Source organism: Rhinopithecus roxellana, chromosome 3, assembly GCF_007565055.1.
Source record: "Rhinopithecus roxellana isolate Shanxi Qingling chromosome 3, ASM756505v1, whole genome shotgun sequence".
Lineage (NCBI taxonomy): Eukaryota > Metazoa > Chordata > Mammalia > Primates > Cercopithecidae > Rhinopithecus > Rhinopithecus roxellana.
Genome location: NC_044551.1, coordinates 102,152,671 through 102,177,950, shown reverse-complemented (window position 1 = coordinate 102,177,950; position 25,280 = coordinate 102,152,671). Strand labels below are relative to the sequence as shown.

The 25,280-nt window shown below is 38.4% G+C and overlaps 2 long non-coding RNA genes across 2 annotated transcripts in view; one reads left to right on the top strand and one right to left on the bottom strand.

Moving 5' to 3' along the window:
- LOC115896484 overlaps positions 1-16,145 on the top strand; it is a 30,773-nt gene extending 14,628 nt beyond the window's left edge. Inside the window, exons 2-3 of the long non-coding RNA XR_004056365.1 lie at positions 14,680-14,750; positions 16,058-16,145. This is a non-coding gene — a long non-coding RNA (uncharacterized LOC115896484). The remainder of the gene's footprint in view (positions 1-14,679; positions 14,751-16,057) is intronic.
- The window catches only part of LOC115896483, a 182,226-nt gene that overhangs the window by 67,018 nt on the left and 89,928 nt on the right, over positions 1-25,280 (bottom strand). The gene's annotated exons all lie outside the window — the stretch shown is intronic.

Sequence of the window (25,280 nt, the reverse complement as noted above, 5' to 3'; positions counted from 1 at the left end):
GGCAGCCATTAAAAACAGGTCTCAAGTCCCCAGTGGAATGATGGGTGGGTGATTTCAAGGGGTTTCTGCTTTTTAGCAGAGTTTATTCCATTGTGTTTTAATGTCAGGCCTCTGTACTCTTTTTTTTTTTTTTTTTTTTTTTTGAGGTAGAGTCTCACTCTGTCACCCAGACTGGAGTGCAGTGGCCCAATCTCGGCTCACTGCAACCTCCACCTCCCCGGTTCAAGCAATACTCCTGCCTTAGCCCCCAGAGTACCTGGGACTATAAGCATGTGCCACCATGTCAGGCTAATTTTCATATTTTTAGTAGAGATAGGGTTTCACCATGTTGGCCAGGTTGGTCTTGAACTCTTTTTTTTTTTTTTTTAACGGGGTCTCACTTTGTCGCCCAGGCTGGAGTGCAGTGGTGCAATCTTGGCTCACTGCAAGCTCCGCCTCCCGGGTTCACACCATTCTCCTGCCTCAGCCTCCCGAGTAGCTGGGACTACAGGCACACACCACCACGCCGGGCTAATTTTTTGTATTTTTAGTAGAGATGGGGTTTCACCGTGTTAGCCAGGATGATCTCAATCTCCTGACCTTGTGATCCACCCACCTTGGCCTCCCAAAGTGCTGGGATTACAGGCATGAGCCACCATGCCCAGCAGTCTTGAACTCTTGACTTCATGATTCACCCACCTTGGCCTTCCAAAGTGCTGGGATTACAGGCATGAGCCACCGTGCCAGGCTAGGCCTCTGTACTCTTAATAAATATTATTAGCTTTTCTTTTGCTATGACTAGAATTAGAAGAGATCCTGGTATATCAACTCACAGGCATTGGGTTCCAAAGTCTGTGTAAAATGTAAAGAAGTATATGATGCAATTCCATTTTATTTTGAGACAAACACTTTCAGTTGAATTGGTTTCACTTTGGAAGTAATGTTCTTTGTTATGTCTACCTGCATGCTATAACTTGAATGCATTCCTCGAAAGTCATGTGTTGGAAACTTAATCCCCAATGCAATAGAGATGGGGCAATTATTAGGTGGGGCCTAATGAGAGGTGATTAGGCCATATGGGTGGAGTAAACGGATTAATGACATTATCATGGGGAATGGGTTCATTATCTTGGGAGTGAGTTTGTTATAAAATGAGGAATTTGGTCCCCTTTTACTCTCTCTTGCTCTCTCCTTGCCCTTCTGCCGGGTGATGACTTCTGCCATTGGATGATGGAGCAAGAAGGCCCTCACCACATGCCAGCCCCTTGATCTTAGGCTTCCCAGCATCCAGAACTGTGAGCCAATAAATTTCTGTTTATTATAAATTACCCAGTCTCAGATTCTATTAAAGCAGCACAAAACAGACCAAGACACTGCACATACTTCTTTTTCTCTTTTTCTTTTGGTAAAGGGAAAGAAGATGGATTTCATCTCCTTAAGTCAATAAGTTACTTGATTGTTTTACCATATTTACCATAGAACTAATTTTTATAGATAGTTGAACCATATCAGTCTCTTACAATTCATTTTGCATGTGCAGCATGTGTTGGTGTATTTGTTTCCATGTGTGTGTGTTGGGGTGAGTGCCTGAGTGTATGAATACATCTCGTACAAATCTATACTGTAGCTTGGATTAGGAGATACAGATGTGTCTGGAATTTCTTATATACTATGGGAGTAAGATCCAGCAGAAGCCTCTTGATAGGAAGACAGAGGAATCTTGTGTGAAAATTCCTCCTCAGGGAGGAAGGAACCTGGCTTAGGGAACTCAGCCTGGTAAGAAAGGCTTGGAGTGGTGGAGAGGACAAATCTGAGGACAACATGATGTTTTCTACTCAGGTCTTTCTCCTAGCCCAACCCTTAATGGGTTCTTTCCTGGCTCCTTTGGAAAGCACAGTGAGCTATTCTACCAGAAACTCTGTAAAACAATGTGGCTCAAGTGGCACTGCCCTGGTAACCCTCTAACAGAGGACTCCACAAAAGACAGATGAGACAGAAGCTGGGACCATGCCAAGCCCGATGCCTGATGGAACAGCCATGGTGTAAGCAGATCAGAAATATTTACGAGCACATGTGAGCCCCTGCGTGGGGACTCCCAGAAATTGCTGAGTTCACAAAGCAGAGAAATTTGAGTTACTACTGCTAATGGGACCACATCTGTACACATAGGCTGGTGAGGCCAAGAGGAATTCTGTTTTCACCTCTGTTATTACACAGTGCATAGAATGGTAATTATTTGTTTACACATCTGCTCCGCTGCTATGAAATAAGACTCTACAGGCCAGGAACTATATTTTACTCATCTTTGTTTTTCCAGAATATAGCCTTTGCCCCTGGCATATAGTAGGTGCTCATTAAGTGTTTCTTTCTTTTTTTTTTTTTTTTTAAGATGAAAGAGTGATTTTTGTGTTGGTATGTGTTGATGATGATAGAAATAACTATTGAAAATAAAAAACTATTTGCTGAGGTTTTGACTCCGTTTTTCATCATTGCAGCATGTTCCTTCACAGGCTGTTTCTGTGAATATGAATAAGGTCTCTGATAGAACTCCTGCCTGAGAGAAAAATGCTGAATTAGAATTTGGAGAGGGAACCTCTAAATATCCCATTAGATTAGAGCAGTCATGTTTTTGTACAGAAGCTGGATAAAGGAGAAAAGGGAGTATTTCAGCTAGAGGCTTGGAAAGGCTGACAATGAGTATAGCACAATACAAGCCTCAGTTTATTGTGTCTGGATGAATGCATTGGCATTTCTAGACAGTAACCTATACATCTGCTTTCCCGGGAGGAGGGGATGAGCAAGGGAGCCAGAAAAGGAGGTGTTCAGGTTGTAAAAATAGAACTAGTGTGAGAGACTGAAGAAAGCCATGCTAGCAATGACTGGGCTCAGTCACTTATGGAGCTCTGCCACATTCCTCAGAACAAACAGCTATTAAAATCTGAGCACACAAAGCCTGTAGCAGGCTTAGTAATGACAAGCACTGTCAGCACACTATAATTAACATGGGGTGGTATAATTTATAAGGAATGCACTATACAGTTTAATGCCAACACAGAGGGGGAATATCTGTTGTTAGCCTGCAGAATCAAAAGTAGCCTTTCCCTTGATGCCAGCATCTTTCTTTACAAATGCCCTTTATTATTTTTTTTAACTCATAAAAGCCTTTGTCACACAGAGTTAGTTTTGTGCAAGGCAAGAGCGAGGCTTGTAGGTGACCCGTGACCGCCCCTCCCCCTCCCATATTAATCAAGAAGGAAAGTCTCAGCAGACTCTCTTTACTGTACATAATTAAGCAGTTCTGAATGCTCAGTGAAACTCAAATGGGATGGCACAGAGCCTGGTAATATGACAGTTAATGGGATGAGACTAGCATTTATTCTGCCTCTATAATAAGCAAAGGCTTTTTGCTTTCCAACTGAGGACAGGAAGAGAAGGAAGCAGTCACAAAAGATAACAGTGACAACATTGTGTGTTGGGCACCTCTCTCTACCTCTTATGATTGTTTCCAAAAAGCAAAACACACCCTAACTGGAGGAGATTACCTCTTAACTACCCTTGTTCAGTGGTTGTAAGAAGAAGAGGTTTTTACTTCGGCATAGCCATGGATTGGTTTGAGAAGCATTTCCAGCAAATAGCTCTAATGGGAAGGTTTATGTCTCTTTCCTCTTCTTTCACCTCCTGCAAACTTTTAAGGTGGCTGAAATACTGCCTTCATCCTCCTTCCCCAGTGAGGAGGATATTTAATGAAATGATGCGTTATTTTGCTTTTAGAAGATGGTCAACATAAGTATTTGTCATCAAGGACCATTTGCTGCATCTGTGGCTTTCTTCCACCGATCTGCAAACACGAAAATAGCATCTCTTTCCTTCTCTTAAGAAAGAAACTGGGTAAAATTACTTTTGAGGCAAGGAAATGCAGTGATAGAAATTAACAATTATTTTTAGCCACATAACATTGGTATCACAAATTTAAAATGCTTGTTGGCTTTGTCCATTGAACAACTTGGAAAAAAAATTCTCTGTGCTATATAAGCCGTGAGAATAACTAGCGTAATGCAGTCATTAAATAATCCTGCAGAGGAGAAAACATATCAAACATTCATCTGGGAGGCAACTGAGCAGCACCATGAATCTGTACTCTTTGTGTTATGAGACATCCGTGGGAAGCAGAAACCTAAAGGAAAAAAAAAAAAAACAAAAAAAAACGGCCCTATAATTCAAGAACAAGTCCCAGTGACTACTCAGAATCCCTTAGCATGTCATTGTCTTTAGAGAGATACTGAAAAGCGAACTCTTATTATTATGGTTTCCAGGGAGGAAGGGGAGGCGGTGGCCTGGTATACTAGGCTTTCCAGAAAGCTGAGATTTGGAATTTGGGTTTCTATTTTAGGCTCTGCTTCTGACCTGTGCTTCCTTAGAAAGGGCTTTGATTTCCTCACGAATAAACCAGAAAAAGCTCTTTCTGTGCTGCGAGGCTTTCAAATGCAAGGGAGTCATCAGAGGCCTGATCAGCATCCAACATTCTATTTCATTGGGGGATTGTGTTCTAAGATTAGAGATAGCATTTGGCTCCTGAGAGTGTTTTCCCTGGGCTTAGTTGGGAATGCAGGTGTTTTGCTTGAGAAATTAGGGCTGGAAACAGTGAGAAACCCTCCGTTTTTGAAAGGTAACAATTTGGAGAACTGAAAACCTTCACTTCCTTTCCATAAGGAGGAACAGAAGTCCTTTCATTCACATCCATCATATTTTATTTCAGATTCAGAAACCTTTTAATTTCAGCAGAAATCTCAGCATATGTTATCTTGCTCCAAAACAGCAAACGATGGCTTAAAATATATTCATGCATTTGAAGTGCTCACTCTCAAAACAATGTATATATATGTATATTTCTATTCATATGGCACATATTTCAGCAATTTTGTAGAGGTTTTTTTTTTCCTCTTTCTTCTTCCTCTTGCTTTAAACCATGTAAGCACGAAGCAAATATAAAGAGAATTCAAGAGCATTTTGTAATTCTTGAAAGGTTAATTGCACTATTTATAGGCCAAACTGTAAAGCAAAAACCCTCAGCGTGACCCTTCAGGGTCACCGTAGTAATAGCAACCTCAATGGAGCCCTGACCAGTCATGAATTACTGTCTGTGGTACTGAGAATGCTGACAGTTCAATCACAGCACTGTTTCAATAGAGAACTCCATATATTTAAAGCGCTGATACTGTTTTCCCTCTAAATGACAGCCCTGACAGATGGGCCAAAAGCACCGCAGACGTTTGAACAAGGAAATAGAGAGGGAGCCTGCTGGAAGCTGGGCCTCATGCAGCCAGGCGAGAATGATGAATAGAGTGTGATTGTGTCTGACAGGTAGTAATATAACTATTCATTCACCACAGAACACCTGGAGCACACTATATTAAATGGTACAAGATGGAGAGATTCTGTGACAAGAATAGGAAGTGTGAATTCCGGGCTGAGTTTAGGTACAGCAATATAAAAGGTCAGGGGTCAAGCAATATAAACTGCCTCTGAGAAGGCTGTAATTAAATTATTTGCTTACTAAAGTGTTTCTAATGTTTTGCTAACATGTTGCCAGGATCATTACTTCAGCATGTCTGAACATTTCAAATAGAAGCAGCGTCCTCCTCTCTCTCTTTTATTTTCTCTCTCTCCCTGATAACTCTGGTTATTATTATTATTTTTTTATCATCTGAAGTCTCTTTCTCTCCTTCTGGCTCTGTTGCTACTGCTTCAAATAATAGTCCTGGAAAAATCAAGAGAGAGGTTGACTGGCCAGAGAGCTGTCATCCTAGCAAAAGCACCTCCTGCGACCCCAGTGTCACTCTGCTTGGATGAGGGTGGCATGGAAGTCAGTCATTGTCGGGTCATATGACTGGTGGCGTTCTTTCATGTGTGAAGCAGGAAAGAAAGCTGAAAGAACTGCGGGCCTCATGGAGGGACAAGGGTGTGTCTGCAAACGTTCGCCTTTTGCCTCTGAAGTCAGCAAAAACACTGAGATGCTGCTGACCGGCTAAATAATTATTTTCAAAGCAAAGGGTGAGGTTAGGGCCAGGGATTTCAACAGAGTTGGACTATTTTTCAGACCATGTGACTGACCTCTTCTACAGCCTTCCACTGCACACATGCTAAATATTGCTACACCTGCTTCAGTATTAATTTTTAATTACCGTGTCTCATTGTCACATTCTGAAAGCTTTATTCCCAGGAAGTATCATGCCATAAGACTTGATTGAGCAGACTCTTTCCAATTTGGCATTTTAACTTATGTGTGCGTGTATTATATATCACTTATATATACAGAAAAGACGTAAAATGTCAGTTAAGATAGCACTCCATTTCACAATGTGCATACACATGTATATATGTGTATGCGTGGATGAGAGCACATACATTTATATTCTGCATTTTGAGTCTCCCTAATAAACAAGAAGCTGGTAGTGAACCCCAGTTTGTTTTTTTTTTCCTAAGGTCCTTGTGAAAGGAAACACTTGGTGGTGGCTTTTACATGGGCAAATGTTCATCAACTGCCACTTCAAATTAGTTTTGCTTGTCACTTTTTATTCACAGGATCCCATGACAGCCAAGGAAGGTTACAGTGCTGCCATTGCTGTGCGATTTGGAGGGTCCCTTTGGGAGCTGAGAGGCTGGTCACTTTTGTCTTTTCACATTCCATTTTCTCTTTTTGTCTTTGAGGCTGATCTGGCTGGTATGAAGATGGTTCTGACAACAGGCTCACTGCCTACGTAAAAGTCCCATGTACCCAACTGCACAATTTCAGATTTGCTTTGCTTATGGAAAACACATTGTAAATAGGTGTAGTTCTCTTTTCCCAGCTTACTGCAGTGTGAGACCATGGGTTAACACTCACAAAAAGATTTTGCATGTGACCTCTCTGATTAGCTCTGGAAAACAAAATCCAATTAAAGCAGCATCACCTCCCTATATAAACCCTATCAATCTTGCTCCTTCCCTCCTTAGCACTCCTTCACACCTTTCTTTTCCTGCCGGTATTGCTCAGCTATTTTAAATATTGTTGGTTATTGATTGAATTACAGATATTTCTATATCTTTATATCTTCAAATCTTCATATATTTTATCTGGCTCATCCTATGAAAGAATATTTAATAGCTATTAGTTCTATTCTGGCCTCAAAAGAATGTGTTCTTGAGAATTGGGCAAACATGCAAAATCCTATGAGACATACCAAATAAGAGTTCATAATAAAACCTCTCCTTTTTTTCCAGTCTTAGTGAGATTTCTCCTCCATATTAGTCTTCTTTGTGGATATTGAGTGCAGATACTTTTTGTAGACATACAACCAAATGTTTCTCATTGCCTCTCCACTTTCTTTTTAAAATGAACTCACTTTACTTGTTGAATTGAGCACAGTCATTGTGTGGCCTTGCATCTAATGCATATCCTTTTTCCTTCCAGTTGAGAGCCTGCACAATACTTAGTGCTGCCAATAAGGGGAAAGTGACTGTTTTGCAAAATAAGCAAATTGGATTATCCAGTGTGTAAATAGGCACTCGGTCTTTTTTTTCCCATGTAAATCAGGAAAAGCAATTTGTTTTTGCAGAAAAATACCCGCACCACTGCTCATGGCTCCCCCATCTTGGCTGGCATTGGGAGTTCGTTATAGGTGAGGAAAAGGAATTTGTTAGCACCCATACAGCTGGAAACAGTAATTAACTAATTTGCTTCCATTTTTCTTCAGTTTAAACATAGGTATTATGAAAAATATTCTGTTGAGTAACTTGAAATCTTTAATTCATATTAAAATAATAACATGAGCGAGGTTTTTAGATTCTTAAAGATCCATTAAACTATATGCAAATTTGCCCAATAATTTATAATTTGTGTGTAGTTAGAATCAGATTTGCGCATCACAAGGATGAATTAAACCTTGGTTTCTTTCAGGAAACAATGAGTCAGGGTTGCCATGGTGTAAATTGGGCATCAGTTGAAATGAAAAGCTGTACCACTTCATTTGTGCATTGAAGAAAATTGCTAATTTTTAAGAACTGTTTTCATCTTATGAGAGTAAATCAGAAATGTGGTTAAAATTAATATTAGCAATTTAATAGTCTTGGACACCCATACTGATTAGGGCTCCTTTAATGATTGCTGAGAAAGTGGAATTATAAAATAGTAGAGTTAAAAGGAATCTTAGCAGTCATTTTGACCTGTGAAGCAGCCAGACTCAGAATTATGGTTTACAATGCTGTGTAGTGCTTGGACAAAAGAATTCAGGTTTGCTTCATTTTAGTTTAGGGCCTCACTGTAGTGAGAAAGAGATGAGGCATAAAATAGCCACCTGTTGAAAGAAATGATATACAGAACTGCTGGTTATCATATGATATAAGTTTATAAGGTTTAGCGTTTAGTTTAAAATGTATAATGAGCATACATAGGTATGATTCACCCTTATTCTCACCTGTTGTCTCTTTTAACAGTATCAAAGGTAGACATTGTTTTCGTTCTATTCTTGCCTTCCATTAGCCTAGTTGAAAGTCCTGAACAACTAAACACTGGAAAATGAAAATTTTAAAAATGTTAAGTTCTATTAGGAGGAGGGTTGTAGTCTCTAAGCAGGTGGTCTTGAAGAAGGAGAAGGAAGATGAGAAGGAGGAGGAGGAGGAGAAAAAGGAGGAGGGGGGAATAAAGAGAGTGAGTATTGGCGGCTGATATGCAGAAGATTAATCTTTGTATTCTTGTGTATCATACAAGGCTACCTTGGTTAGGTTTTCTGATCTCCATTGCAGAGATTAATATAGATACAACCCATGACATCTGTAAAGTGATATTTGTAGATCTTGAACTAGCAAGGGCAGCAATATTCTAGATGTGAATGTGATTATGAATGTTTCTTGGCCACCTTTATCATTGCTGATCCTCACGTTTGATGTCTCAAGCAGTATTTGTAATCACAGATTATGACTGGTGCACACATTTCTAAGAAAGTAGTATTTGTGGATCTCCCTGAACCAGCAAGGGCAGCAAGTTCTCTGACACAAACCACAGTGCCCCCATGCAGAATAAAGTAAGGACTATTAAAATAAACAAACAAAAAACCAAACTGAGCAGACAGCCAATAAAAAGGCAAAAATCACATCTTCCCATAGTTTTAATTTATGGGGGCAAATTATAGGGAATAAACTAAAAACAAAAGACATTTAATGACGTATTTTGCATAATATTGTGTTTGAAAGTGCAAATGGCATGCTTGTAAGGGAGGACAGAGGGGGAAAAAATAGTAAAAGAGCATTGTGCTAAAGCCTGCAGGTAAATATTAAGCTTTAAGATGAAAAGCTACATTTTGGAAAAGTGTTATTGATCGGAATTTTCTCTGCAAGTATCATTTTAGGACACATCTATAGGATTTATTCCATACGATAGAGGCTTGCAGTCACCGTGTCAGGATCCGCCTTGCTTGGGCATCAGACTTCAATTAGATAATGACCATGCCAGGGAGTGAATAGCCGGAGAGTCATTCATCTTCCTCTGTACATGACACAGTGTAACGGGTGTTTCTGATGATCCGTGCACATTGAATTAGGTCATTGCTGAGTTTGTCGGCCTTTGAGAGAGTCTGTGCATTTACATGTGATGATTTCACCCCCCTTTCCTTCCCTCTCCTTCCTCTCAAATAGCATCTATTGTTCCGGAGCCCATATTGTACTGGGATCTGAATTTATGTTCGTGGATTATAAGCAAGGGACACTACCACAGACCATAATCAGCTCATTAGTATTCTGCTCATGTGAGCCAGTGTGAGTACAATTTTCAATGGCCTAATGTGACAGGTAATCATAAATTAGTATTTGCTTTAAAACAACAGCAGAGTACACAGCCTGCATGCTTAAGGAGAATGACTCAGTAAGTAGTACAGCTCTGTAATGAAGTGGGAGCTCATTAAACAGATGCTATCTACTTCACTGAGCTGCAGCAGCAGCAAACAAACCAAATGGAAATGTTTCAACAGAACACTGCAGTCAACCAGGACAAGTTCAGGTTCATTAGCTGTGGCACAATCTACAGGAATTAGTCACAGTAATAATTAAATAGTTGCTTGCTAATTTATCATTTTACATTTGTTACTACATTTGCATAATGTGTCCCCCCATCTTTGGTTATATTAAAACGCCCTTATCTGTGTGTGAAAAATGAAAACCATGTTTTTTGTTTCTTTTTTTTATTAAAAAAGACTTATCAGAAGTGGCCTGTATTTGGCAGCTCGTTGGTGATAACCTTGTTGTTTACTTCAAATATTTAAGCTGTGTCTCTATTATAATATTGGCGTTGTGTCATTTTTAACAAGCAGCACTTAGGAGGCCATCCTGGGAGGAGATAAAGACCCAGACTTGTCCTTAAGCGCCTAAGTGGCGAGCAGGGTAAAATAGGAACTTAGCAGCCGATATTGCTGAATTAACCTGCTGTTGGAAAGAGCTTGGCATGCAACTCTGTAATTTCACTGTCCAAAAATAACAAAGCCATGGAGTGAGACTTAATGCAGAGCAGAGGTCAGGAATAGTTTTTCTGTAGATTCCCGGGGTTGTGTTGGGATGATCTGCTCTTCTTCAGAAACAAAGTCATGTGGTCTCCTTTTTGTGAAGCAGTTGCTTAAAGCCGATAAAATACCAAATTTCACCTTGGCTAGAGAAGAATTTAGAGGGAACTGCTAAACACCATGGTGATTAGCATTAAAATGTCTGTGAAGCCACAGGATTCAAGAGGTGGGGAGTGAGAAGGTTGTTGGGGGTAGACGTGAGGCTGGGAGAGCCAAATGAAAAGCAGAAGGAGAGAGACTGCTCCTTCTATCGTGGCCATGTTTGGGTTGGTTGGTGAGGTGGTGATAAATTATTCAGTGGAAACAACACAGAACAAGGACACATTTTTCAGAATTTTAATTAATTATCCCTTATTGATATGAATTCCCTTTATGATGTAAAATAAACCACTGAATGCTTTTTTTGTGTTCTCATTCTTTTCTTTCTCAGGGAACTTCCGTTTTAGCAGCAGCCTAGGAAGTGTGTCTGGGGAAGTAAGCGTTATCTTGAAAAGCTTTGGCTCTATGGGCTCTGAGAGATAGAAACCTAGAGGGAGGCAAACACCGAAGACAAATTTTTCTTATTTGCTTACGTTTGGCCAAAGTTGGAGTTCAGCCAGGGATAGTACTCCTTTCTCCCCTCTTGATCTTGGTTCTGTGCCTTTGTAGACCTAGCGTTTCTAGCAGTGCAAACCAATGAGGTATTCTAATGTTCTTAAATCTTTATTGAGTGTATGTGGGTGAAACCTACCTCCTTATAGTGCGCTGTGCGAGAAGGTGAAGACATTCAGAAAACATTAGTGGCCAATTAAAAATGAAGATGCATAAACCGAGGAGAGACGTGAAGCACATTATGTTTATGACAGAACAAACAGGCAATGCAAGCTGCCATTTAGTATGTCGGCAAGGGCCATTAGAGCTTTCTCAGGAAATCAAACATATGCCTTGTTATAAAGAGTTTTAGAATATGCATATTGCCTCTGTTTTGTCACTAAATTTAGGGTAGTCGAATATTAATTTTTAAAAATGTTAAATAATTCACTGCAGCGGTCATTCACATTTTATCTGTTTCAACAGCATCTTTTTCTTTCAGTAATTGTTTCTCCCTTATCCAGGGAGACTAGAAACCACGTGGCCCCCATCCCATGCCCCAGGAATGGGCATGGTACCCGGCCTGGCTATCATAGTACACCATTCCCCTGGCCACAGTGATTGAGTCAGGTATGGATATGTGACCCACGAGGCCCATTAGAACCTTTCCTGAGAGGATCACTGGAGCTTTTGAAAGAGCGCTCCATTATCATCGAGGACTGCTAGCTCTAGTGCTCTGAGCTGCCATGGGCTATCTTTGACCCCAGGTTGAAAGAGCTTGTCTAAAAACAAATTCCATGCAGAGAAAAACTGAAAAGAGAGACAGAGAAATAAGAGTGAGCCAATATTTTTCTCCTTGCTTAAGCCATTTTGTGACTATTTTCTAGTACTTTTAACTTGAAGACATACCTTTATTTTATGGTGGAAACTGAGGCCCAGTGGTGAAATGCATAGTCTGTTCACTTGTAGCCGACTTTCCTTTTCTCTTGTACATAAATGAACATATTTTAGATTAGTTCTGTGATCTGATGAGTCCTTATAAGTAGTGATTGCTTATAATATTAAATAATATTATTTGATACTATAGTAACAATAAAAAATATCTGTAAGACTAAACAAGATGTAGTGATTGAAGAAACATATTCTTGGGTTCATTGTGAGAAAACCAAATCTTCGCTGTTCTTAGTTTTAACCCATCTTTAACCACCTCCAAACTGGCTTCTGTCCCTTTCTTACCATCTTTATCTACTTAATCTCTCAATCTGTTGAACTTGGGTCAAAATTATCTTTCTCATGCCAACTTTCCCAACTCCACAGACTTGGGGAAACCAATCCATATCATCTTAGGGTTCATCATTTTCTTCTGAGCTCTTCTCACACTTGTTGCTTTGCATTTTTTCCCATGTTTATCTGATTAATGTTAGATAAACATTATCTCTACCACTATGTGTATGTATTATATATGTGTGTGTATATCTATCTATATCTATATCTATATCTATATCTATCAATCTATCATTATTGACTGAGTATCGTATTCATATAGCATTTCTAGGTTAAATTCAGGAAACTACAAATGATGTTCCCTTAAATTTTACATCTTTTTAAAGTGATTCAAGTTTAGTTAATAACTATATTGTGGTAATGTAATGTAATGTATAACTATATTATGATAATGTAATGTAAAACTTATAAAATTTATAAGTTTTATAAATGCCCATGTGTAGTTAATATGCAGCTAGAGAGCTCCCGACTGGGCATTGACAGTGATATTTCACTAATAATAGTTACTGTGAGATGGATCAAGTGTATTTCAGAAGCAAGAAAGCTTGAAGAATGCTATTAACTCAGTCTTGGCCTGAGCATTCTAGGAAATAGATTTGGCATTGATCTGAGTGTTTTATCAGTAATTCTTCAAAAGGCAAGTTCAAATAATTCACCTTTGCTTCCTAAGAAAATATGATTATTATTTTTTTTTTAGAGAAATATGTGACACTTTATTACCTATTTTAAAATTTTTTTGTGAGTACATAGTATGTATATATGACATATCATTACTTCAATTTGAGCTAAAGAATACCTTATTTTGACTCTTTGGTTCAAAGAACAAGAAAGGGGTTTGGAAGACCTTAAGTGTATTTTCAACTTAGGCTTAGTTCCAGTAATGCTATAATTTTCAGTTTCCCATTCATAAAATTTGACTTAATATTACCTTTCCATAACTTCATGGCTGTTAGGAAAATAAATTGGCCTTTGACAATAATTTTAACTTCAAATTAAAGATAATCAATGACTACAGAATCTTTTATTCTTCTTGTGGCCATCTCTGCCACCGAAGGGGAACTAGGCCCCAGGAGAATACAAGTAATAGTTCTAACTAGATTCTAAAACTGGCACTGGGGGAATAAAATTCCTCGTCTACCTTACTTGGAAACATTGCTCCTGAGGACCACTCCAGTGACTTTCAATAATGAATCAACATGTTAATTAAGTCCCTTATCTTTCCCCAGTCTCTTCAATCAGAAGTGGGGATAGGACCATATCAAGGGGAATTTCAGTGCAGGATTCGTTGTGATGGGAGTAGCGAGTTAGCATTTGAAAAATAGATAATTAAATTGAATGATAATTAATTGACTGTGAAGCACAGATTGCTTTTACTGGATAGACTCAGACATTAGTTTAGCCTAAAGGTCACCCAGTCACTGCCAAGTTTATTTAGTGTGAATTTAGGGCTTATTTGAAAGCCCGAGATTGCACTAGAGCAAAAGTTACAATTAATATCTTGAATAGTTGTATATGACTATAAGAATGGAAATAATTTCATCTTTCTTAGTCTGGTTTTATGTTTTCATTGTGAATCATCCACAAAATGCTTTTTCCTGATAGAAATAGCATTTATTGGTTTCATAAATGGTATATAATGTGGTGATAACTACCACTTTTTGACAGATTTCAACTTTCTAAAATAGCTAACATTTAATCTATAGACTGTGAATTCAGTCACATTGCCAAATATAAATCAGAATAAAGGCAGAGCATCTTTAACTGGTCAGTTAGCAGTACTGAACCAAGACCACCATTTAATCTTTCTTCATTGGGGGAAAAATGTTCTCATTGCAGAATTTGCATATCTGCTTTATAAACTTGTCTAGACCAGGAATTTTGGAAGAAGACAACTACACGTGATATCATTAAACATATAGAGTGACTGTTCAAGTATTTTACAGACCTGAAGCTATTTCTTGGAAACCTGGTTCTACTTTTATGACAGAAATTCATGAGAGAAAGTGTCTGCACATACAGTGTATTGGTTCATGTCTTATAGTGTATTTCAAACATGAACAAAGCCATGTACAAGATAGGCCATTATTGACTACAGTTTCTGGTCCACAATTTATAATATTTTCCTGATGCTGTAACATAGCAATCACAAGTGATATTTACCTATGACTTGCCTAATACTGAGTATATTGTTTTATAAGTGCAAAATTTGCTTAGTAACAAAGTGATATACTTTTTTCTTGTATGTATTGAACTGGTTTAGTACCTTGAAATGTTTGCAGCGATGATTACTTGAAGGTGATGGATTTTATATTAATCAGATATGATGCCTAGGTAAGTAGTTTGCATTCCTTATTCTCTAAATGACATTCATTAGGATTATAGATTTGCTTCAATAGATAATTTTACTTTGAGACGATGTTAAAAAATACCTATGACAACCAATTCCTTTTGCTGCCCTACAGTGATTTATTAGAATAGAATGATAACCAATAACAACTCTGAAAACATCTCAGATAATTCTGTTTATTAAAGTCAGATGCTTGTCCTTTCCTAAAAGCTTATCTCACTTGTTCGAGGCTGGCATTTCACTCCATTAGAATTGGGTATATATGTTATGCACATTGGAGACTGAATTATTACACTAACCAGGAACATAGAACTTCTTTGCTTTGATATCATATTACTGTTCTCTCTCTTTACTTTTGGAGGGTGACTTATATGTGAATACATTCCAGGGTAAAATCAATGTCTCAATTTTTTTCAGTCTGTACTTTAGTATTGGCCAAGTGTTGTAATGTCAGTCCTTGTTCCTAAAAAAAAAAGGCCACGAATTACCTGATGTCCTAAGAAAGCAGATGGAGCTTTTGGTCTTAGGATGTCATCTGAAAGACCCTGTCCAATCAATTCTGTGCTACCCAATTTGCCTGCCTTCAAAGGGTGAAGGACAGAGTTGAAACATTTGAGATTGGAATCTCTGGTTCCAAGGAAACTTGAGTATTTTGACCCTGAGGTCTCTACTACTAAGCCAATCCTCTAGCTTCTGACAGTTCATATTTGTTGAATTCTATAACCTTGATCCTGGTCCTGTTTCCCTGTGAAATGTGTCATCATTTTTGTTTGCTCCTGAAATGCACAACACATGTGGATACTGCTTCTCAGTAGCAGCCAAGCCACATAAATTCTGAAACTTATGTGACTGAAATGGCATCCACAAGGAGTTGAAAGTGTCTATATTCATAGCTTTCATATGGGCAAGTCTATGTAAATTCACACTATCAGTCAATGGAGCAGCAGCAGTTCTTGGTGATTTCTGTATCTGTATTCCTGAAGACAACAGATGAGCTTTTCCAATACCCTAGTCTCTTAGTTCCATAACGTGCTCTCCTCTAATTATCTTGACCACCCACTATGGTATGAATGTAGGCGTACGCGTCCCTCCAAAATTCATATGTTGAAACTTAGTCCGCAATGCAGCAGTTACTAGAAGGTGGGATTTAGGAAGTGATTAGGTGTTAGGGTTCTATGTTTGTGAATGGGTGAATGGGATTCATGCCTCATAAAAGAGGCTTCACACAACAGTTGCCCTTGTTGTTCTTCCGCCTTCCACCGTATGAGGATGGCAGTGTTTATCCCTCCAGAGAACACAGAGACAAGTTGCCATCTTGGAAGGAGAGAAACTGGGTCCTGACCTGAACCTACTGGCGCCTTGATCTTGGACTTCTAGCTTCCAGACTGTGAGAAATAAATTTCTGTTCTTTGTAAATTACCAAGTATGAGGTATTTTGTTACAGCAGCATAAACTAAGACATTACCGTAATTCAATCCGATGAGGACACCTGAGAACTTGTCATTATTAATATTTAAAACGTTTCCAACTCAATTTGAAGTATGTTCCTCCCCAACTATGATCTACAATGTTTAATATCACTCCTTCTAGTATTACGACTCCGAATAATATTTCCAACCTCTCCAGGATCTATATTATTCACTGTTCCTACTTATCCCTCACTTTCCCTTTTATGTCCTAATTTACTTCTTCACTCAATTTAGGTTCTATGGTCCACCCTTATAATCACTCCTTTGCATACATGCTCAACTCCCTACACCTTATTTTCACACTAGCAAGGCCCCATCCTGGTTAAATACAACTCTGACTAATCCAAGCCTGTGCCTGTCGGCTAAACGATGGCTGGAACAAAATGGTAACTGTGCATACTATTGTCAGTTTACATTTATGCCATCTACTCCAGGTTGGCTCTGAGTGCTACCTGGCAATTCTATAACGTTTCATTCTCCCACTTTCTGGATGGCTGTTTTATATCTTCCTTCTATTCCTCAAAGTTCCAGTGCTGCCTTCCCCATTATCACTTTCAGCTGTTAAGCATGTTTTCAATTTATTTGAGAAAACAGAAGCAGAGAATTTCTAAGAGCTGTGATTACTCTGTCATCCCACCTACCAGGCTCTGTGCCCATACACTCTTCCTTCCACACTATTTTGGGTGAATTGTCCATACACTCCTAGTCCTTCCATTTGTGAACTAGATCCCATTTCTTATCCTTCATCATTTCAGGATTCTCTCACTCTTTCTCTTGAATCATAATTTCTCCCCTTTCTACTGGATAATTTCCATCAGCACATACATATTTTGTAGATTTTCTCTTCTTAAAAACCTCTCTCTCTCTATGCCATATCCCCTTGAGGTCTTTCCCACTTCTTTGCTTCCTTTGTAGCAAAAAATTCCTGAAAAGCTTTGTCTGTATTCACTATTTCTCTCAAAACCATAGGATTAGGACTTTCCCCCCACCACACCCCCAAACTCCACTGAGAGTCACTGATGACAATTTCCACTTTGCTAAATGTACTGGAATATTTCAGTCTTCATCATACTTAACCCATTATCAGTGTCTGATATGACTTGTTACTCCCACCCCTTTGAGCTATTTTTTCACTTAGCTTCTAGGATACCACATTCTACCCAGTTTCTTCTCAATTTGCTGGTCTCTTCTCTCATAGTTCTTTTTCATCTCTATGAACATCATAAAATAATGTGCCTTGGAAAATCATTTGAATCCCTTCTCTTCTGTCAACAGTTCCTTCTTTGGTACTTTGGTCTTATTTAGTTAGTTTTTAAAATTGCTACATTTATCATTGCTAAATTTTTTCATAGAGTTTTAGATTTACAGAATGATTGAGCAGATCATACATAGAATTCTATATACCTAACCCCAACCTCCTTACCCCCATATATAGTTTCTCCTGTTATTAATATCTTGCATTAGTAGTATATTTGTTATAATTAACAAGCCAATACATTATAATTAACTATGGGCCATAGTTTTCATTAAGATTCACTCTTTGTGTCATATAGTTTTATGGGTTTTGACAAATGCATGCCATGGATCTACCATTACAGTTTCATATAGAATAGTTCCACTGCCTTAAAAATCCCCTTGCTCTACCTATTAATGCTTCCCTCCCCACAAGTTCCTGGCACTGATCTCTTTACTGCCTCCAGAGTTTTGCCTTTTCAAGGATGTCATACAACTAGAATCACAGAACCTTTTCAGATTGACTTTTTTCACTTAGTAATGTATGTTTAAGTTCCTCCATGTCTTTCCATGGCTTAATAGGTCATTTCTTTTAAATGCTGAATAATATTTCATAGTGTAGATATACCACTATTTATCCATTCACCTATTGAAAGACATCTTGGTTACTTTCAGTTTATGATGATTGTGAATAAAGCTGCTATGAAGAATTGCATGCAAATTTTTGGGTAGATGTGTTTTCAATTCAATTAGGCAAAATTTAGGAGCATGATTGGTGGATCATGTGATAAGACAGTTTTTAGCTTTGTAAAAAACCACCAAACTCTAATCCAAAGTATAAAATGTTGCATTTGTACCAGCAATAAAGTGAGTATCCCTATTGCTCAATATCCTTGCCAGCATTTTGTATTAACAGTTTTATGGATTTTAACCATTCAATAATTGTGTAAGTGGTATCTCCTTATTGTGTTAATTTGCAGCTATCTAATAACATTTGATGTTGAGCATGTTGTCATATGCTTATTTGTTGTATGTTTATCATTGGTGTGGTATGTGCTCAGCTCTTTCACCCATTTTATAATTGGGTTATTTGCTTTCTTATTGTTGAATTTTAAGAGTTTTTTGGATATTTTCTTCACAAGTCCTTTATGAGATATGTGGTTTACAAGTATTTTTTTTTTCCAGTCAGTGGCCTGTCTCTTTATTCTCTTAACAGTGCAGAAGTTTTAGTGCAACTTATTAATTTTTCCTTTCATGAATTATACTTTTGATATTATATCCCCATACTCATCACCAACGCCCCTCCTCACTCCAAGATGGAGCACATAGCTTAGGGTTCTGGGGATTGCCCAACTCAATCCACTATCCTGGACACCTGAGCATTTCTCCAAAGGGGTTCGAGGTTGGGCCTAAACTCCTGGCTACTATTACCTCAGCTGGCATCTACCTGAGAATGCCATCTGTGGGTCTGAAGACTGGGCTGTCCAGCTCATCACAGCCACTGTCAATAGCAATACACACTTCTTGGGACCCAGAGAGTTATCTCACCACTGTTACTGCCTTTGCCCACACCATGCTTGCCTGAGAACCTGCCCACCTGCCCAGTCCACTACTGGCATCCAAGTAAGACACCAGGATGTCCAATAATCAGGCTGCTGGTATCCACCAACATCAGTGCCAGTGTAAACCACCATGGGTCACAAGGATAGACATGCTTAGCCTGCCACTGCTCCACTGGGGCCTGAAGACTGGCCTACCTGGCATCTCAGTACCCAATGAAACTTTACCACAGCCTCCACTTTAAGTATACCCTCAAAAAGGAAACTATAGATACCCCTAATGCTGTTTACTGCCAAAGAAATCATACAGAAACAATACTACTGAATGCACCTAGAATCAAAGCCAAAGTGCCCTATCTAACCAACACAATAAATACACCTTCAAGAAAAAGTCCTCTCCTATGAAGGTAAAAATTAAAAACTAGAAACAAGTGACTGATATAACAGATGTGCAGATATCAACATAAAGACACGGGAAACAGAAAAGCACAGAAATATTTCACCTCCAAAGAAACACAGTAACTCTCCTGCAATATATCTTAATCAAAAAGAAAATTTTTAAATCCCAGAAAAAGAAATCAAAATATTGATTTTTGAAGGAGCTCAGTGAGATACAAATGAGTTCTGTAAGATAATACAAAGAAATCTATAAAACAGTTCAGGATTTGAATGAAAAATTTACCAAAGAGATAGCTATTTTGAAAAAGAATCAAATAGAAATTCTGAAACAAAAATATTTTGGAGGAAATACAAATATATATAGACATACATACATGTATATATGTGTATATATGTGTATATACATATATGTACACACATATATACATATATACACATATATGTGTATATATATTTTCCTAAGATTAGGTAATTTTTATATATATACATGTATATATACACATATGTGTATGTATATATACATATACACACATATATACGTGTATATAATTTTATATATATACATGTATATATACACATATGTGTATACATATATACATATATACACATATATACGTGTATATATACACTATATATGTATATATATAAGCATTCAACAATAGATTAGATCAAGCAGAAGAAAAAAAAACCTTAGAATTTGAAGACAAATCTTTTGAAATAATCCAGCCAAGAAAAGTAAAGAATGAACAAAGCCTTTGTGACATTTGGAACAACATAAAATGACTGAATATTTAAATTTTTTGTATCACTGAGGACATAGAGAAAATGAACTTATTTAAAAAATAATAAAGACTTTCCAAGGCTCACTAGAGATGTAGACATTCAGATACAGAAGGCTCAGTGTTCCCCAGGTAGATACAATGCAAAAAGTTTTTTCTAGGGTACATTATAGTCAGACTGTCTGATATGGTTTTGCTGTGTTCCTACCCAAATCTCATCTTGAAATCTCATCTTCCCATAATCACCACATGTCATGGGAAGGACACAGTGGAAGATAATTGAATCACGGGAGCAGTGGCATACATGCTGTTCTCATAATAGTGAGTTTTCATGAGATCTGATGATTTTATAAGGGGTTTTTCCCTTTTTTCTCAGAACTTCCCTCTCTCCTGCCACCTTGTGAAGAAGGACATGTTTGTCTCCCTTTCCACCATGATTGTAAGTTTCCTGAGGCCTCCCCAGCCCTGAAGAATTGTGAGTCAATTAAACCTCGTTCCTTTATAAATACCGAGTCTTGGGTAGTTCTTTATAGCAGCATGAGAATGAATTAATACAGTGAATTGGTACCATAGAGAGTGTGGTGCTGCTATAAAGATACCCCAAAATGTGGAAGCAACTTTGGAACTGGGTGACAGGCAAAGGCTGGAACAGTTTAGAGGGCTCAGGAGAATACAGGAAGATGTAGGAAAGTTTTAAACTTCCTAGAGACCTGCTGAATGGTTTTGACCAAAATACTGATAGTGATATAGATAATGAAGTCCAGGCTGAGGTGGTCTCAGATGGAGAAAAGGAACTTCTTGAGAACTGTAGCAAAGAGAATGGCAGCATTTTGATCCTACCCTAGAAATCTGTGGAACTTTGAACTTGAGAGAGATGATTTAGGGTATCTGGCAGAAGAAATGTCTAAATAGCAGTGTTCAAGAAGTGACAGAGAATAAAAGTTTGGAAAATCTACAGCCCGCTGATACATTTACAAAAGAAAAAGTCATATTCTGGGTAGAAATTCAAGCCAGCTGCAGCAATTTGCAAAAGTAATGAGGAGCCAAATGCTAATCACCAAGACAATGGGGAAAACTCCTCTAAGGCATGTCAGAGACCTTCATGGCAGCCCCTGCCACCACAGGCCTAGAGGCCTAGGAGGCAAATATGGTTTTGTGGGCAGGGTCCAGGGTACCCCTTGCTGTGTGTAGCCTCCAGACTTGGTGTCCTGCATCCCAGCTGCTCCGTCCGTTGCTGAAAGGGGCCAAGGTACAGCTCAGGTCATTGCTTCAGAGGACCCTAAGCCTTGGCAGCTTCCACATGGTATTGGGCCTGCTGCTATGTGGAAGACAAGAATTGAGGTTTGGGAACCTCCACCTAGATTTCAGAGGATGTATGGAAATACCTGGATGTCCAGGAATAATTTTCTGCAAGGGCAGAGACCTCATGGAGAACCTCTGCTAGGGCAGTATAGAAAGAAATGTGGGAGGTTGGAGCCTCCACATAGAGTCCCCACTAGAGCACTACCTAGAGAAGCTGCGAGAAGAGGGCTGCTGTCCCCCAGACACCAGAATGGTAGATCTACCAACAGCTTGTACAGTTTGCCCTAGAAAAGCTACAGACACTCAACACCAGCCTGTGGAAGCAGCTGGGAGGAGTACTGTACTCTGTGAAGCCATAGGAGTACAGCTTCACAAAACTATGGGGCCCACCTGTTGCATCAGTGTGACCTGGATGTGAGACATGGAGTCAAAGGAGATAATTTTGGAACTTTAAGGTTTAATGACTACACCGTTGAATTTTAGGCATGCGTGGGCCCTGTAACCCCTTTGTTTTGGCCAATTTCTTCCATTTGGAATAGGTGTATTTACCCAATGCCTGTACCCTCATTCCTAAATAAGGAAGTAACTAACTTGCTTTTGATTTTACAGGCTAATAGGTGGAAGGGATTTGCCTTTTCTCAGATGAAATTTTGGGCTCAGACTTTTGGGTTAATGCTGGAATGAACTAAGACTTTGGGGGACTGTTGGGAAGGCATGCTTGTGTTTTGAAATGTGAGGATGTGAGATTTGGGGGGGGGGCAGAGGTGGAATGATATGATTTGGCTGTGTCCCCACCCAAATCTCATCTTGAATTTTAGTTTCCATAACCTCTACACTGTCAGCATTAGGGACCCAGTAGGAAGTAATTGAATTATGGGGGCAGTTATCCCCATGCTGTTCTTGTGATACTGCATGAGTTCTCACAATATCTGATGGTTTTATAAAGTCCTTTTCCCCCTTTGCTTGGCACTTCTCTCTCTCCTGCCACCTTGTGAATAAGGATATGTTTCCTTCCCCTTATGCTATGATTGTAGGTTTCCTGAGGCTTCCCCAGCCCTGGAGAACTGTAAATCAATTAAACTTCTTTCCTTTATAAATTATCCAATCTCAGGCAGTTCTTTACAGTAGCATGAGAAAGGACTAATACACTGTCTAAAGTCAAAGATAAAGAATGAATCATAAAAAGAGCAAGAGAAAAGCATCTATTCACCTAAAAGGAAACACCTTCAGACTAACAGTGGATTTCTCAGTGGAACCTAATAAGCCAGAAGAGGATGGGGTAACATATTCAAAGTCCTGAAAGAGCAAACCCAAGAATACTATATCTAACAAGATTACTTCTATAATTAGGAGAGATAAAGTCTTTCTTAAACAAGTAAATATCAAAGAAATCTATTACCGCTAGACTAGTGCTACAAGAAATGTTCAAGGGAATCATAAACCTGGAAGCAAAAGGACAGTATTTACCGTTGTGCAAACACATGAATGTATAAAACTCATTGGTAAAGCAATCACACAAAGGAAGAAGAGAATGGACTCAAATGGTACCACTACTGAAATCCACAAAACCACAGTGACAGACAAAAAGAGAAGAAAAAAGAAACAAATAATATCTAAAGCAACCAGAAAACAATGAACAATATGACAGGAACAAAGCCTCATGTATCAATAACCTTGAACCTCAGTTAAAAAGACATAGCATGGCTGAATGGATAGAAAAATAGAATCCAACTATAAGATGCTTATATGAAACTTATCTTACCAGACATATGTGACAGAAAAGAGATGGAGAGCTATTCCATAAAAACAGAAACCCAAAGTGCATGGGAGCAGTTATACTTATATCAGATAAAAACACCTCAAAGCAAGAACAATAAAAAAAGAGAAAGAATGGGGATCTACCCAAAGGATTATAAGTCATGCTGCTATAAGGACACGTGCACATGTATGTTTATTGTGGCACTATTCACAATAGCAAAGTCTTGGAATCAACCCAAATGTCCATCAGTGACAGACTGGATTAAGAAAATGTGGCACATATACACCATGGAATACTGTGCAGCCATAAAAAAGGATGAGTTCGTGTCCTTTGTAGGGACATGGATGCAGCTGGAAACCATCATTCTCAGAAAACTATCGCAAGAACAGAAAACCAAACACCGCATGTTCTCACTCATAGGTGGGAATTGAACAATGAGATCACTTGGACACAGGAAGGGGAGCATCACACTCCGGGTCCTATTGTGGGGAGGGGGTAGGGGGGAGGAATAGCATTAGGAGATATACCTAATGTAAATGACAAGTTGATGGGTGCAGCACACCAACATGGCACATGTATACATATGTAACAAACCTGGACCTTGTGCACATGTACCCTAGAACTTAAAGTATAATTAAAAAAAAAAAAAAAAGAGAAAGAAGGTCATTATATAATGATAAAAGGATCAATCCAGTGGAAAGATGTAACATTTCTAAATTTATATGCACTCAACACTGAAGCACAAATATTCATAAAGCAAATATTATTTGATCTGCAATAAAATAATAGTGGGGGACTTCAACACCCCACTGTCAGCATTAGGCACATTATCTAGGCAGAAAATCAACACCACCACTGCCACATTGGATTTAAACTTAACTTGATATCAAATGGACCTAACATATTTACAGAAAATTCCATCCAACAACTGCAGAATTACATTTTTTTACATTAGCACATGGAACATTCTTCAGGATAGATCATATGTTAACCACAAAACAAGTCTCAACAAAGTTTAAAATATTGAAATCATATTAAGTGTCTTCTCAGACCACGGTGGAATAAACTGGAAACCAACACCAAGAGGAACTTTGAAAACTATATAAATACATGGAAATTAACCAACATATTCCTGAATAACCATTAGGTCAATGAAGAAATTAAGAGGGAAATCAAAACATTTTGTGAAACAAACGAATATGGAAACACAACATATCAAAACCTCTGGGATACAACAAAAGTAGTATTAAGAGGGAAGTTTATAGCAACAAATGCCTACATCAGAAGACAGATTACAAATTAACAACCTAACAATGCACCTCAAGGAACTGGAAAAGTAAAAACAAACCAAGCTAAAAATTTGCAGAAGGAGGGAAATAATAAAGATCAGGACAGAACTAAACAAAACAGATGAAAAATAATACAAAAGATCAATGAAACTGAGAGTTGGTAATTTGAAGAGATAAACAAAATTGACAAACTGCTATGTAGACTAAGCAAGGAGAGAAGTGAGGAGACCCAAATAAAATCAGAGATGAAAAAGAAGATATTACAATTGATACCACAGAATACAAAAGATTATCAGAGACTATTATGAACAACAACACCCTGATAAACTGGAAAACACAGGAGGAAATGGGTAAATGCCTGGAAACATACCACTTACCAAGATTGAATCAGGAAGAAATAGAAAACTTGTACAGAGAAATAATGAGTAGTGAAATTGAATCAGTAATAAAATGACTCCCAACAGAGAAAAGCCCAGGACAGGATAAATTCACAGCTAAATTCTATCAAATGTACAAAGAACTAATACAAATCCTTCTGAAAGTATCCCAAAAATTTCAAGAGAAGGGAACTCTCCCTAACTCATTCAACAAGGCCAGCATCACTCTGATACCAAAACCAGACTAGGACACAACAACAAAAAAACTGCAGTTCATATCCCTGATAAATATCATACAAAAATTGTCAACAGAATACAAGCAAACTGAGTCTAACACTACATCAAAAA